The sequence below is a fragment of the Periophthalmus magnuspinnatus genome, chromosome 21 (genome assembly GCF_009829125.3).
Source record: "Periophthalmus magnuspinnatus isolate fPerMag1 chromosome 21, fPerMag1.2.pri, whole genome shotgun sequence".
Taxonomy (NCBI): domain Eukaryota; kingdom Metazoa; phylum Chordata; class Actinopteri; order Gobiiformes; family Gobiidae; genus Periophthalmus; species Periophthalmus magnuspinnatus.
In genome coordinates this window covers 22799425-22816601 of record NC_047146.1, presented here as the reverse complement: position 1 = coordinate 22816601, position 17177 = coordinate 22799425, and positions in this window count along the sequence as shown.

Below are 17177 nucleotides of genomic sequence, written 5' to 3'. Positions count from 1 at the left end.
CCATTGAGTATTTTCACTGTTCACTTGTCTGTCTCTACCCTCCTCCCTCCCCCTCCCTCATTGTAATTGTGAATTAATCAGACTTCAAAGTGCAATAAATGAGAATGTCAAATCCTTGTGGAGGGTTTTACAAAGAGCCGGACTAATGAGGGAAATGAAGAGCAGAGGCAGGAGACGGACCACAGTCCTGAGCAGTGACACAGCGTGGGCTTTGGTCACAACAATATAATTTTCATCGTATCAAGTGTTCAAATCAAAACAAGCACTCACCCAAAACAGAAGTCAGTGCCAGAACATTTTATACATACACTCATCCAAAATAAAAGTTAAATTATGCATGCATTCTTCCAATACATAAAAGGTACAACTGTTGCATCAGACATACATGGTTATCAAGAAAATGTATTTGTATATTTGGTTTGCATGAATAATATATATATTTTTTAATTATTATTTCTGAACCTCAAACTTTTTTATAAGGGTCCAATATAGGGCTGCACAATTTTGGACAAAATTGAGTATTGAGATTGCAATTAGATTGCACAGTGGTGAAAGGTAATGAAGTACAAGTCATAAAGTACTGTACTTTACTACTACTTTCCACCACTGAGCTTCAGGATTATTAACAAGACAAACTGAATACACTTTAGAACAGGGGTGTCAAACTCATTTTCACAAAGGGCCACATCGACAAAATGGTTGCTCTCAAAGGGCCAGATGTAACTAACTGTAAGATAAATGTCACTAAATGTAACCAAATTTAATGTAAAATAAATGCAACTACTTTTTAATCTTGTTAATTAACCATTTCTATATTTATTACTTATTCAAGTTACAAATATTGTGTATGGATTTGCATAGATATGAAAAAATGGCTCTTTAACTGTGTATCTAATGATAAACATTTTAAGACATTCATACCTTTTAATTTACTTTGCCACGGGCCACATAAAATGACGTGGGGCCGCATTGGCCCAAGGGCCTTGAGTTTGACACATATGCTTTAGAACATGTTTGTAGAGGTCAAACCAGGTACACAAGATTTTCAAGACAAAAGACATTTAGTTATTTGCAGAGGCATTCAGTTCTCTCAATCACTGCAGCCTTTCCGATTCAACAACTGCACCAACTTCAATTCGATTGTGTCATGATGTCTGCAATTCCTGTCCTTCTGTGTTCTCTCCCCCTCCCCTACCTGTCTGCCCAGAGCTGGGCGGAGTTCCTGACTCCTCCCGCACGCACCTTGAGCGCATCAGCGCAATTACCTGCGCCTGCTGCCGAGTATATGAGGGCTCAGCAGAAGACACTGGGAGCCAGACCGTCCGCGTGTCAACGTGAATGCTCCAGCTTAGTTTGTATTTTGTTACCTGCCTGCCTGTTTGCTCATTGGAGTTTTTGCCACTTTCCAGATTCTTGTTCTTGCTCGTTCCCGCTCCTGCCTCTGCGCCCCAGCTCCGGTACAGTCGACCCTCTGCTTTGCCTCCTGCCCTGTCTTGGTCTCCGGCTTGCTTCTCGTCTGCTGCTCTGGCTCCCGCTCTCTGGATTACCCCTGCTCAGTCTTCCCTGGGCCTGTCCCTGGTCTCGTCGTGCTCCAGTCCTGGCAGTCTCCGCTCCGGTCCTGGTTTTCCTGCTCCTGCCCTACGCCCGTCTGGTCTGCCTCCCGCTACCTACGTCCCGTGTATGATAAATGAACTATCTGAACTGTCTTTTGCACAAACTGTAAATAAACACTGTCAACCTGCCCCGAGTCTGCACTCCTTGGTCCGCACCTGCACTAGCCGTTACGACAGATTGCTATATTTTGTGCAGTCCTAGTCCTGTAAAGGTCACTCTAGTGTCGGTACAGCATTTCTATGACTGAATATATTTTCATAATTCAATCATCTTATTGCGTAGCAGTTTTTTACTTTTATGTAATGCTTTCAAAATAAAATTCCCCCATGTGAATCAGGTCAGCAGCATGAGATGAGGTTTAACATGTTCACTTCTGAAGCTTGTACCCTAAGGACACAGAGCACGGTTTCATGTAGAATTTAAATACTTCATTTTCCCAGCAGTGGAAAATCAGATGTAATTTCTGAGCTTCTTTTCAAGTACTTTTTCTTTGATTCGTCAATGATTCAAACTCAGGTCAATGTTTTTTCCACTGGAGCAGAGAGGTGCATACATTTTGCCTGTGCACCCATTTGCAGTTCCCTCTCATGAAGCCATTATTGCAACGGCCCTTGGTTCAGCCTGAGTGAGTTTTATGGAGCGATCTGCTAAGTTGAAGCTATAAAAATAGAGAGGGGAGAGTGAGAAGAGAGGTGAGTCCAGGCTGTCCAGATCCTCAGTTCACTCAAAACTGTTCCAGACTTGAGTGCTATTTCCATAAAACGCAATGTAGGAGCGCACACTAAAAAAATCTGCAGAACTACTTTAATTCAGATTATTAAAAGTCCACTATTTAACTTTTCTCTTGATGTTAAACTTTCTGTCTCCATGGTGACAAGCGATGTCAAGATGGAGAAATGACCTTGCATGTTTTTCAAGGTAGTTTTGTGCAATAAAAACACCCCTGTAACTGAATACATGCCAGGTAAATTCAGTGCCATACTGTGAAACATTCATGCAATAACATCTCCATGGGGACAAGCAGGTTGCGAACTCCCCACCAGAAAATTTAGTGCACCTTAAATCTTGATTTTAGTAATTGAGATTAACTTAGTTTGGGGACTTTTCATCTTACACATTTAATCGATCATTTAAGTAAACACTTAACACACACAACTCTGACAGATTGCATTAGATTTTTCCTTGAAATATGGAAGTCCAAAAAATATTGAAGCCCAAAAAATGTTTCTGATTATATCAATCAATACATTTTAACTCATATAGATCACTGTCTGAGTGCATAATTGTATCTAAGCTTAGCTGATGTAACCTTCTATCTGCTGGTTTGGGTACAGCCCTGTGGAGCACTCCTATTCTCCAAACAAAATCTTTCCTGTCTGTTTAGGGGGCAATAAGAAAAAAAAAAAATCCAATCATCACAAATGAAATCCTCAGATGGATTAGTTTGGAAACATACTTGCCCTGGAAATATTTAGTACACATCAAAACAAACCCCCTCATGAGAATGTCCTAATGAATATAGTTAAAGTACTGTAATGTTAGATGGAAGGAAGACACATCTGCAATCAATCTGCAAAAATGTTACCATAATAGTAGCCCATAAGTAAAACTTATGGTAAATGGTAACTTTTCCACCTTCAAGGCACTTAAAACGCTTTATATCAAGGAACCACTCACACATTCACACACAGATTCACACACACACATTCATACACTAATGTATGCAGACTCTAGGGGTGAGGTGGGTCAAGTGTCCTGCTGATGTTTACGTTGAAAGGAGGATTCAAACCGCCAGCCTTTAAATCAGTGGACAAACACTCTGCTGTCACCCTGTTATTTGAATTATAGTTTTGTAGATTCCTGCACTATTACCCCATGAATTGTTACACCCAACTACTCTCACAACAAATGTCTGTACTACCAAGATCAATCATTTTGGTGTGGAAAAAAGCACTTTAATTTGAGTGAAAACATGTACTTACTTTTCACTGCATAAATAAGTCATGTTTTTATATCAGTCTTATGTAACTCTTTATTGAAAGTCACTTTGTAGTTATTTAAGTATAAGCCACCTTTGTAGCCACAGCTTCATGGAACATTTTTCACCTAAACAATTTACAACTACTGACAAACGCTTTAGAGAGAAAACTCTTGCTCAAGGACACAAAAGCAGTAAGACGGAATCAAATTACCATAGTCAGCTTCATCTTCTGAGTCTACTTTTGATTTTAATTACTTTTACCAATGAATGAACAAAGATATGAAACAGGGAATTGTATTTGTACATCCCTCTAATGAATATCTTAATTAATATACAGTACAGTGAGTAACCCTTACCCCATATAATCATCCTTATGCTGTTGATGGTTGTTGTGTGTATTTGGAGAACCTCTAAACATCTAAATCTGAGTCACGAATCCTCCCACTCACACCCATCGAGACAGCCCTTAATGATAACAACCCCAGGGCAATTCAGGAAACACTCACATTAGGCTTGGATTTAACTGTGTGAAGTGAGGGGCTGGTATCTGTTGTGTAATTTTAGAGAGTTTATTTTCCACCTACACAGAAGTATCAGTTTTGTATGAAAAAAAAGAGTGTTTTTTTTTGACACATCTTTTCGTTGATATTAGATTAAAATAAGTCTACAGGGAGGTAGACTATAATCTGTCCAGAAACTTGAGGATATAGGCACTTCACATCAAGGAACCACTCACTCCTTCATATGTATGCAGACACTAGAGGTGGGTTAATTGTCTTGCCCAAGGACACAGCAACAGCATTCATCTATGGGAGCTGGAATCACACTGTCAACCTATGCCTCAACAATCATGTTTATGTCAAGAGTGGGATTTGAACCCTCAACTGTCGCCCCCTATTGTTGATGCGAAAAGGTGTCCAATAAAAAAAAATAAATGTACCACTGGCCCCGGTAACAGCTGTGTGTTACTGGCACAGGTCTATGTTTGTCAAAGACTGAAAAACAAAGGTCGCAGTGACAATGCTGACTCAATCGAGGATGGAGAGGTGATCAGTCTTCTCTTCAAAATCACAGCTCAACACAATTACACTCACACACACGCAAAAACAAACGCACATGTTGGCTTTCCACGCTTTTTGGGGACATTGCATTGACATTCTTTTAACCAGGCTTGTTTAACTTTAAATCAAATAATGAAGGATTTACATGGTGGGGACCAGATTTTTGTTGCCCATAAAGAAAGTAGGTCCCCACAAAGTGAATGCATATACAGATATTAGTCTCCACAGTGTGATAAATACCCGCCACATCTCGCTCATCACAACTCAATAAAAGTGTCTCTTGCTCCACCAGCCCCTCCATAATTCATGGCCTGGTTTGGTATTGAGCGGAGAACAGTGTCTGCCCTGTAGGCTCCATATGCATACACATGTATTAGAGACTTGACTAGCTGCTCATTCTTACATGTGAATGTATTTACAGAATTATTTCTATTTTCTTATTAATTAATTAAATTATTGTAGATAGTGGCAGACATACATTTCTAACTAGAAGAACAAATAGTGTTGTCAATATAAAAAATATATATAAATATCAATATCAGTGTTAAGAATACTAATTCTGATTTCCTGTCAAAGCAACAAACCCCATTACATGAACATTCAATATAACTTCATAATAATAAATAAACAAAATAACCTAATAAAGAGATACATTTTCAACAATAAAGAGATACACTTTAAACAATAAAAGAGGTGATACTTTTGTGAGGAATACATTTTTTAGGATCTGCGGAGGTAATACATGTGTTGCAGAGGCCATACACAGACAGGGAAGTATACATATTTAAATGCATGTGTGACTTATCTCTGCTCCTCACTGTCACTTAGTGTTGCGTGTGTTTTTCATATCTCTGTCCTGCCCTGACGGTGACTCTAAATACAGACCACTCCTCTCTCTTTTCTCTCTTTCCCCATAAGAGAGGCAGGTCCCCAAAATACGGGTGTGTATACAGATTTTAGCCCCCACAATGTAATAAATACCCGCCCACACACCGAGGCAGCAGCAGGCAGGGGTCCTCTGCTCGTCTCTCGTGGCAGACAGATGCCCGACACAAATTTGTCACTTCTGCTGCAGGCAACATGTCACATCTCTCCCTCTCTCTCATCTAAAACACCATTAGAGATCCAGGGTGGGCATCATTTGGATGTGTTTTTGCACTAATTTGCGTGGGCCAAATTTTCAAAAATACAGTTGAAAGTAATCACTTGCCTCCAATTAATAATAATAATAATAATAATAATAATAATAATAATAATAATAATAATAATAATAATAATAATAATATGATTTCTTTTTCTTTTCTTGTTTTCTCATTGTATAGACACAACACTTCAAATCAAATGACACAAGGTCTTCTATTTGTTCTATTGTTCTATCTGATATTTATTCTCTTGCTACTATGTTCACTTGGCAAAACAACAAAACAAAACTTTTAATTTCTAAGAAGTAGCTGTCCAGATGACACGGTGCAATGAGAAGCCCCATTAATACCATGCAAAGTCATTATTTGTTGATTAACTTGAGGTACATTAGGTGGGCTCTCAAAGTGGTTTCTGGAAAATAAATAGGCTGAATAATTACAAGAGACAGAGATACCAGACCTCCACTTTACACTGAAAAACACAGGACAAGCAACAATTAGTCACTCACACAAGACGCCAACTGGAAACTTGTGGGAGGAAGGTTTGGCAAGGGGCAATTAGATGCAATCTGCCACCAACATCGCAAACACTGTAACAATATGTTCAAGCAACAAGTGGCTAATGTAGAAAACTTTTAAAACATCCTTACTGTCAACGGGCTCGCATCTCCGCAAACCTAACCCTTGCTTGGCCTGGAGGAGGGCTTTTTTCAGTGGTGGAATGTAACAAATTCTTAAGTCAAGTTTATTTCATAATCCATATCCATAATTTGAGAAATAAAACAGGTAAAAAAAGTTACAAAAAACAATTGATTCAGTTGTTTCTATTGAACAAAATTCAGCACAAAATACAGTATGGGGTTTATGGAGTTTAAAAACACAGTGGAGCACTTCCTGTCTTAGTACATGACATCACAGTGTTTTCTGTTTGAGAGACTAACTCTGAGAAGAAGAACTGAAGAACTCTCTAAATTTTCAGGGCTGGGGTGTTCAACATGTTTGACTGAAACAAAGCACAACTCCAGGTCTGGTTTGTGATGAGAAATGTAGGACCTTTAACTGCCAAATTGAAATCAGCTTGCAGGTGATTTTGAGCTTTCACTTGAATAACACCTCAGATGAATCACCATTTCTACAAAAAAAAAAAAGCCTTGGAAAGCGATAGATCTGGTATGGCTCTGACTTCCCCAATAACTTTGCAAACTACCCAGCATGATGTAAACACAAAATATCTTAACAGTTATGTAAATAAGTGCTTGAATTATTATGATGGATGGATGAATGTTTATAGAACTTCTAACATATCTGCCATTTGGCTAATATTACTTAGAGAGACACAACTTAAAATATCTTTGATTATCATTTGAGACCAGTAACAACCTCCTTGGTTTGCGGCATGGGGGCTCTTCTCTGCCCAAATGTCACTAACAATCATAGTTATCTTTCTCCACACTAGACTCTCTCTGTCAGCTTGATTGGCCTTCACAAACAGATGGAGGTTGATGATCTTTATTACTCAAACAGCTTGACATCTTTCAGTGACCAACGTTCTCTCTGTAATTGATCCTTTATTGCTTCATTTGACCTTTCTTTTATCTATTCATGAATCATCTATTTCTACCCAGAGGCTTTGTCAAATTATTTCCAAATCCATACTGTGTACAAGAGGAGAAAACTGACCAATCAATCACACACCCCTAGTGGCCAAATTGGATATTTACATAACGATTTGATTAGATGCAAGAGGAGCAAGCTTTCGGCAAGGTCAAAGCATCAGGAACTAATCCCAACTTAATGACACTGATAAATCATGTTCAACAAGTGTCAGTGTTGTAAGAAGAGGGAGGTAGCGCTGTATGCAGATACCAGCTGTTTCTATATTGTGTTAGATGGAGTTGCCTCCTCACATGAAAGATGAGGCAAAACAAACTCAGAAAATATTATGCAAATGAGATGCTGTTTTCTCTTTGTTGCTTCTTCTTTGGGGACTATGCTCGGTCTATATTAAAACAGTGTGTTTAACCATCCTACATAAAATCATAATGGTTATGATACTTTTTAATGAAAAGTGTGTTCAGTGTGTAAATGAAACAAAACAACTCCAGGTATGTTTGTGGTGAGGAAATAAAATTCGGCGTAAAATGTATTTAGCAGTTTTCAGAGGTCAGAGTCTGGTGTTTAGGTAAATCAGGTACAGGCTTTAATTGGATATTAAAGTGTGAATACGTTTGAGTCTGGAATGTACAGTTTCAGGCCAAAGTGTTGAAGAGTTGGTTGTGACATTGTTGACATTTTGGGATTACCCAAATGTTTAAGCTTGCTTGGGAATGAGAAGCCCAAATGTGAATTCACATTACTCCTACTAATTTTATACCATGTTTCATATTATACATTACATATATATATATATTACTTATATATTTATTATATTTGTGTAAGAATAAGATATTTTTCTATCATTGCAGACATATGCTTTTTATAGTTTGTTCGTACTTACAAGCAGTACATGTACATATGAAGTGTGAGGGTCATTGTACATCATGCTATAAGCAGCCATTCATTTTTTCTTTTACAAAAGAGCCATGTTTGTAGACTGACATTAGATTGGACTGATGACATCTATTTGATATATTCATGTCACAAATAGGCACCAGGCGTGTTCACTATATGCAGTTGAACATACTCCTATACCATGATGGCAGATGCAATGACCCATTTTCCCTCAATGGACCACTTGATTCTCATGTTCTTGCACTCGTACATCCCGCTGTATTCATTTCATTTTGTGTTTCTGAGATTGAGTGTGTAACTGTTTAACAAATGGAAAATGTCTTCAGACAAGCCCCAAGCTGATCTTTACACATAGGCAGGCTGAGGGGCTTTCATAACCAAGTAATGACAAACTCACCAGTGCCTGTGATGCATGACTCACAAAGATACGATTTTTGAAATGCAAATGAGCTGAAGATTACACTGGAGCCCAAAGAGTGAGATAGTAGCACCAAGACACAGGGCAAGTTGATGTATTTGGCCTTCATAAAGCCTTAAGTCGTTTTCGTTATTATTTCTGTGACAGTTATGACTTTGCAGTGAGAGACTCAAACTATGTGCTGGGCCGGGAGCTGGTCACTGGCCTCATTTTGTACTTTACTTATCTATACAATAAAAATGAATGTTAAAACAAATGTAGAACGTACATTACTGAGGACACCTTTGCATATTGTGAAGACCTTGTTTACATGGACTGTCCAGAGCAAATAAACACATTGAAATAGATATATTCATAAGGCTAGAAGTGACCTGGTTTAATACTAGATCAGAACTGGTTTAGAATTGGATTATTTCTGGTTTAGACCATGTTAATCTAGTTTAGTTGTTGTTAACCTAACTTGTCCTGATTGAGACAAAATGTATATATGTTTATAATAATAATAAGAATGCCTTACACTTGTAACTTTCTTTACAGGCTTGTCGAAGTCTCTCACACTGTAGTCATTATTCCACAGCTGTCCTGGGACTGATGGAAGCATGGTTGCCAATCTGCACCACTGGCTCCTTTAACCACCTCCAATCACTCATGCCCACACCAGTTTTATAATAGGCAAGGAGGACTGAACTTCATCCAAGCAGTATTTGAACCTCCGACCTTGACTTTGTCTTGATTTTGTCCAATTTAAATTCAAATACTTTCTGAATCTGAAATTGCTTAGCACTTAGGTCAGCGTTTGGGAATCTGTAGAAGATTGGGCAAACTGTAAAAGAAGAGAGGATATTTTTAGCCACAAAGCCAATGGCATTCCGAGTCGTTCTCCTCCAGTGTTGTTTGTTCATCTTTACTGCACTGAGACAGAACTAAACAAGGTTAAACTGAAGGTCAAATGAATAAGCAGGGTTAATTTGCTCTTGTCTCTGGCTGTCACAATAAAACATGACAGCTCTGCTCTGATCAGTGTACTACATATATTGGTCTGTCTCTCACTCCTCACCTGTGGACTGACCTTCTCAGATAGTGTGGGTTTGAAATAGAGGTGAAGCCCTGTGACTGAAGACTTTGATCCAGTGCTGTGGGCGAAGGGTCCACGCTTTGAATCAAGATTTATAGCACACACGCCTGTCAGTGTCTCACTGTAAAAATGTTATCTGTAAAACTCATTCTCACTCATATCTCCACCTACATTCACCTATTTCACCACTCCATTTTGGCATTTTCATTGTTGTTCTGAAATAAGAGGTTAGTTACACATTTCATAGAAAAGTCAAATTTTCTCAATTTCTCAAAGTGACTATGTCATTGAATAGTATAACATTATAACCACCTGCCTGCTATTTTCAACACTGTTACAGCAGCATTTGTCATATACACCATGGCACTGTGGTATTCTCACCTCACAACAGGACATTATGTTCCTATTAAGGAACTTAATTTGTGGTTTAGCACATTTATACAATGCATACATAAAAACAAGGGTCATTGATACTATTTGTTAAAAGAGACAATATAAATATACAGATAAAAAAGCAGGGGGTTTAGTATTTAAAAGAGGCCCGTATACTCCTTCCATTAGTGCTTGTTCAAAAGAGGACACCTTTTGTATAGAGTTTGCACATTATCCATGTCAGTATAGATACTTCATATTCTCTCTTAAAAATCTTCATAAATATGCAGGCCTGGGTGGCAGCTAGAGACTAAGGACTAACTCTCCATCTGATCCACACTATTTTGTTGTACAAGGTTAGTAAACTGTGTGAATGGTCATGTATGTTAATATTTATAACGTCACATACATAACGTTTATAGAATGTCTAATAGTATCTAGGCAAAGCAGAGAATCTTTGGTAAAGTCAAAGTAAACTTTTGCAGTCATTGTTTGATCCACCAACCACACATCTCTGTCCTGCTTCTTATAAAGTGCAGGAAAACAGGAGCCGCAGGTTTGTCTCACAAAGCTGAGGGGGGCTGTGAAGTTGAAGAATGAGAGCTGTTTTCTTGTCCATCTCTGCTGCAGTCGTGATGTTGTCACGTGTCTCTGATGGTGGACTGAGATTGCCCAAAGAGGCTTATTACTAATATTATGGTTGCATCCATGTCATTCACCTCCATACGTTTTACAGTCAAATGGAAAACTGTATACATTTTATCGTCAGTTTTGTCCAAGGTTTAGAAAACTTTTTTTTTGTCAGAGTTCTTATGAAGACTCTATGTGCATCAATGTATGCATATGTACAGGAGAGTCTTTAATGCCTCTGATCAGTTATTCTCTTGAGTAGAGGCTCGTCATAGACCCAGCACTCCCCGTCTTCATGGAATAATCTGGTCTCCCATTGCTGCTCATTTTCTTTTCGTTCTCGGGCTTCCGCTCTTTGTTTCTCCTCCAAACGATGTTTAGCTTCTGTCGCTGCGTCAATGTCTTTCAGCTTCAAGTTTTGAGTCACATCTTTCCACAGCTTTCTTGATTCATACCACGGGGCGGGTGCAGAGAGATCCGGGCGGCAGTCGAAGGCGGGGACCTCGATGACCGGATCTCCGGACATGGAGACTAGCTCTGGGGACGTGGAATGTCACCTCGCTGGGGGGGAAGGAGCCTGAGCTTGTGCGGGAGGTTGAGCGTTACCGGCTAGATATAGTCGGCCTCACCTCCACGCACAGCTTGGGCTCTGGAACCCAACTTCTTGAGAGGGGTTGGACTCTCCATTTCTCTGGCGTTGCCCGTGGGGAGCGGCGGCGAGCTGGTGTGGGCTTGCTCATTGCCCCACAGCTCAGCCGCTGCGTGTTGGGGTTCACTCCGGTGAACGAGAGGGTCGCGTCCCTGCGCCTTCGGGTCGGGGACAGGTCTCTCACTGTTGTGTCGGCCTACGGGCCAAACAGCAGTGCAGAGTACCCGGCCTTCTTGGAGTCCCTGGGAGGGGTACTAGACAGTGCACCAACCGGGGACTCCGTTGTTCTCCTGGGGGACTTCAACACCCATGTGGGTAACGACAGTGACACTTGGAGGGGCGTGATTGGGAGGAACGGCCTCCCCGATCTGAACCCGAGCGGTGTTTTGTTATTGGACTTCTGTGCTAGTCACAGTTTGTCCATAACGAACACCATGTTCGAGCACAAGGGTGTCCATCGGTGCACATGGCACCAGGACACTCTAGGTCGGAGGTCGATGATCGACTTTGTTGTCGTGTCATCTGACCTCCGACCGCGTGTCTTGGACACTCGGGTGAAGAGAGGGGCTGAGCTGTCAACCGATCACCACCTGGTGGTGAGTTGGATCCGCTGGCGGAGGAGGAAGCCGGACAGACCTGGCAGGCCCAAGCGCATTGTGAGGGTCTGCTGGGAACGTCTGACGGAGCCCTCTGTCAGGGGGGTCTTCAACTCCCACCTCCGGGAGAGCTTCTCCCTGATCCCGGGTGAGGTTGGAGACATGGACTCCGAGTGGGCCATGTTGTCAACCTCTATTGTCGATGCAGCTGCTCGTAGCTGTGGTCGTAAGGTCTGTGGTGCTTGTCGCGGCGGCAATCCCCGAACCCGGTGGTGGACACCGGAAGTAAGGGATGCCGTCAAGCTGAAGAAGGAGTCCTATCGAGCCTTGTTGGCTCGTGGGACTCCTGAGGCAGCTGATGAGTACCGGCGGGCCAAGCGTGCCGCGGCTCGGGCAGTCACAGAGGCAAAAACTCGGGGTTGGGAGGAGTTCGGGGAGGCCATGGAGGAGGACTATCGGACGGCCTCAAAGAGATTCTGGCAAACCGTCCGACGCCTCAGGAGGGGGAAGCAGTGCTTCACCAACACTGTTTACAGTGCGGGTGGAGAGCTGCTGACTTCGACTGGGGATGTTGTCGGGTGGTGGAAGGAATACTTTGAGGATCTCCTCAATCCCACTGTCACGTCTTCCGAGGAGGAAGCAGAAACTGGGGTCCCAGAGGCGGACTCGTCCATCACCCTGGCTGAAGTCACTGAGGTGGTTGGCAAGCTCCTCGGTGGTAAGGCTTCGGGGGTGGGCGAGATTCGTCCTGAGTACCTCAAGTCTCTGGATGTTGTGGGGCTGTCTTGGCTGACACGTCTCTGCAACATCGCGTGGCGGTCGGGGACAGTGCCTGTGGAATGGCAGACCGGGGTGGTGGTCCCTCTGTATAAGAAGGGGGACCGGAGGGTGTGTTCCAATTACAGGGGAATCACACTCCTCAGCCTTCCCGGTAAGGTCTATTCCAGGGTACTGGAGAGGAGAATCCGACCGATAGTCGAACCTCGGATTCAGGAGGAGCAGTGTGGTTTTCGTCCTGGTCGTGGAACACTGGACCAGCTCTATACTCTCCATCGGGTCCTCGAGGGCTCATGGGAGTATGCCCAACCAGTCCACATGTGTTTTGTGGATCTGGAGAAGGCATTCGACCGTGTCCCTTGTGGTGTCCTTTGGGGGGTGCTCTGGGAGTATGGGGTCCGGGGCTCTTTGCTAAGGGCTGTCCGGTCCCTGTATGACCGGAGCAGGAGCTGTGTTCGCATTGCCGGCAGTAAGTCAGACCTGTTCCCGGTGCATGTTGGACTCCGCCAGGGCTGCCCTTTGTCACCGGTTCTGTTCATTATATTTATGGACAGAATTTCTAGGCGCAGCCAGGGGCCGGAGGGGGCCTGATTTGGGAACCACAGGATTTCATCTCTGCTGTTTGCAGATGATGTTGTCCTGATGGCTTCTTCGAGCCAGGACCTGCAGCAGGCACTGGGGCGGTTTGCAGCCGAGTGTGAAGCGGCTGGGATGAGAATCAGCTCCTCCAAATCCGAGGCCATGGTTCTCGACCGGAAAAAGGTGGTTTGCTCTCTCCGGGTGGGTGGTGAGTCTCTGCCCCAAGTGGAGGAGTTCAAGTATCTCGGGGTCTTGTTCACGAGTGAGGGAAGGATGGAGCGGGAGATTGACAGGCGGATCGGTGCAGCGTCTGCAGTGATGCGGTCGCTGTATCGGTCCGTTGTGGTAAAGAAGGAGCTGAGCCGGAAGGCGAAGCTCTCGATTTACCGGTCAATCTACGTTCCTACCCTCACCTATGGTCATGAGCTCTGGGTAATGACCGAAAGGACAAGATCGCGGATACAAGCGGCTGAAATGGGCTTCCTCCGCAGAGTGGCCGGGCGCACCCTTAGGGATAGGGTGAGGAGCTCGGTCACACGGGAGGAGCTCGGAGTAGAGCCGCTGCTCCTACACGTTGAGAGGAACCAGCTGAGGTGGCTCGGGCATCTGCTCAGGATGCCTCCTGGACGCCTCCCTAGGGAGGTGTTCTGGGCATGTCCCACCGGGAGGAGGCCCCAGGGAAGACCCAGGACACGCTGGAGGGACTATGTCTCTCGGCTGGCCTGGGAACGCCTTGGGGTCCCACCGGAGGAGCTGGAGGACGTGTCCGGGGTGAGGGAAGTCTGGGAGTCCCTGCTTAGACTGCTGCCCCCGCGACCCGGCCCCGGATAAAGCGGAAGAAGATGGATGGATGGATGGATGTTTGATCCACTGGATAAATCAGCTTGCTCTTTCTTATTGTCCATTACGTGTCTTAGTAGATTTAACCTGCTTCACATCACTCACTTCCATTTCATTTAGGACTGCAAATAACAATAATTTTAATAATGGACTAGTCAGTGATTATTTTTTTGATTAGTCAATTACAATACATAAAGATAATTTATTTAGAATCCAAATTAGAATTATGATCAAAAAACATTAAAATAGATAACATTTTATAGTCTGCTTTCTTTCTGATCATAGTCCCTCTGATTACTTACATCAAATTGTGCAGTTTGCATGTCCTTTAAAGTCATTTTAAATGTTTAGAAACCAGATATTAATCAGATTTTGGTGAGCTTGTACCCACAGCCACTTCCTACTTAAAAACACAAGGGATTCCCTAGAATGGATTATCAACTTGGCCTGTAGCTGTAACATATCCCTTTTCTCTCACCACCATATGCTTGTCTTTCCAAAAACGTTCTCTTTCCCCATATCCTCTGTCTTTTCCATGCTGTTGATTGTGAAGGTCATTTGTGTGTTAGCGGCACAGGGGGAGGGGCTGATGTTTTTCATGCTCTTTTGGATGAGTAACACAAAGAAGTAATGAAGGAGGAATGCATTTATATGTATAAATGTACAAGGGCCGTGTGATGATGTAAGAGAGTACACTGAACATATGTAGACATGAATAACTATATATGAATTTGGAATGATAAATGGTCACATTTTTACATAGTTATTTTCCACCTTTAAGGCACTCTACGTGCTTTACATGAAGGAACCACTCATCCATTCACACATTCATATGCTGGGGGCAAGGTGGGTTAAGTGTCTTGCCCAAGGACACAACGACAGCATTCATCTGTGGGAAATGGAATCGCACTGCCAACCTGTGAGTCAGTGGATCAGACCACTCAACCTATGATGTGTATGTCGAGAGCAGGGTTTGAACCGTCGTTCGGATCAGTGGACACTCTACCAACTCAGCTACTGTCGCCCCTGGAAATGACAACCGTTCATTTCCCTTGCATTCTGGTTCATTTCCATAAATATTACATACTGAGAGTTGCGCTGAATAATTTGCAGAAATATGTATGATTTTGTTCTGTCCATTGACCTGTTAAAATGAACTCCATTCTGTGTCATTGTCATTGTGTGTATGTATGTGTGTGTGTAATTTATATCTATCTATCTATATACATACATATATATATACATACTATACTGTATGTATATATACTGTATATATACTGTATATATACTGTATATATATATATATATATATATATATATATATATATATATATATATATATATATATATATATATATATATATATATATATATATATATATATGGACTACAGATGGACTACAGATGGAAAGTGGCAGTATCTACAACTAGTACAAATCATGTTTTCTTGTAAGATTAATTAATTTGTAAATGGAAAAGCATAAACTAAACTATAATCAAAATGAATGAAGAAGAATGGCATGTTTTAATTGAAATACCAAAATAATAAAATGGGGTCCCAATAGATAATTTACAACAATGTATTTTATTTTATATTGCTCTATTTGTGACCAAGATACCTCCTTGGGTCACTGGATAAATCAGCTTGCTCTTTCTTATTGTCTGTTACAAGTTTAGTCTGCTTCAGATCGCTCACTCCCATCTCATTTAAGGCTGCAACTAACAACTATTTTAATAGTACACTAGTTAGTGATTATTTTTTTAAATTAGTCGATTAATCTTTAAATAAATTATCTCTATGTATTTTTGAGTCCAAAAAGAATTATCGTGAACAAAAATCACTAAAATTTATTATATTTTGTAATCAGTGTTCTTTCTGATCATGGTCCCTGTGATTACTCACATCAAATTGTGCAGTTTGTCCTTTAAAGTAATTATTCATTAATTATTCAGTAGTTATTCATGTCTACATATGTTCAGTGTACACTCCTACAACATCACATGGCCCTTGTACTATTGGCACTGCAGAAATGGTTTGCTATACACAGTCTTTGAGGGCTTGTTGTGTACATACCACATTGATGCAACAGGGTCTGTCTTGCTGGAGCTTACTACTGCACAGTCACAATAGTTTGTCTGGATGATCAATACATCAACAACTGCATCATCGTCGACACGTGTGCACGATCTTATCTTGTGCATGCAATTTTAGCTCGCAAAATCCAGTGGCATGAGATCTTGTCCCATACTCAATGTAAATGTTTGTAAATCCAGTGAATTGAAAGTGTACTGCAGATTATTAAATGGTAAAATGGTCACATTCTTTTAAAGCACTTTTACACCTTTAAGCCACTCAAAGCACTTTAAATCAAGGAACCACTCACCCGTTCACACACACATTCATACACCAGTGTACGCAGACACTGGGGGTGAGGTGGGTTAAGTGTCTTGCCCAAGGACACAACAACCACATTCATCTGTGGGAGCTGGAATCGCACTGCCAAACTAGGTCAATGGATCTGTCTGCTCTACCAGTGATGTTTTTTGTGTTTATGTTGAGAGCAGGATTCGAATCACCAAACTTCGAATCACTGTTAGAATAAAGTTTTTAGTAATACAAGCTGAAGGTTAGAGCCATGGTTTTGGTTATAGAAATGCAGTAAATGTTATTTCTTTTCTTTTCAAAATTTCCTCTCTCCCTGCTCTGAAAGTAAAGCTACTTGATTCCTTTAGGCCAGGGACATGAACCGGTGCGACCCTGGCATTTAACGCTAATGAAAACGATCATGGTGGATATGCTAATGTGCCGGGCTGTGCTTGGCTTCAGCTAACTGTACTCTTTGAAAAAGGCCAGATGCTCCTGTGAGTAATCTCCTATGGCAAGAGCTCCCATCTAACCAACAGCTCTGCCCTGGAAATGTGATATGAACTC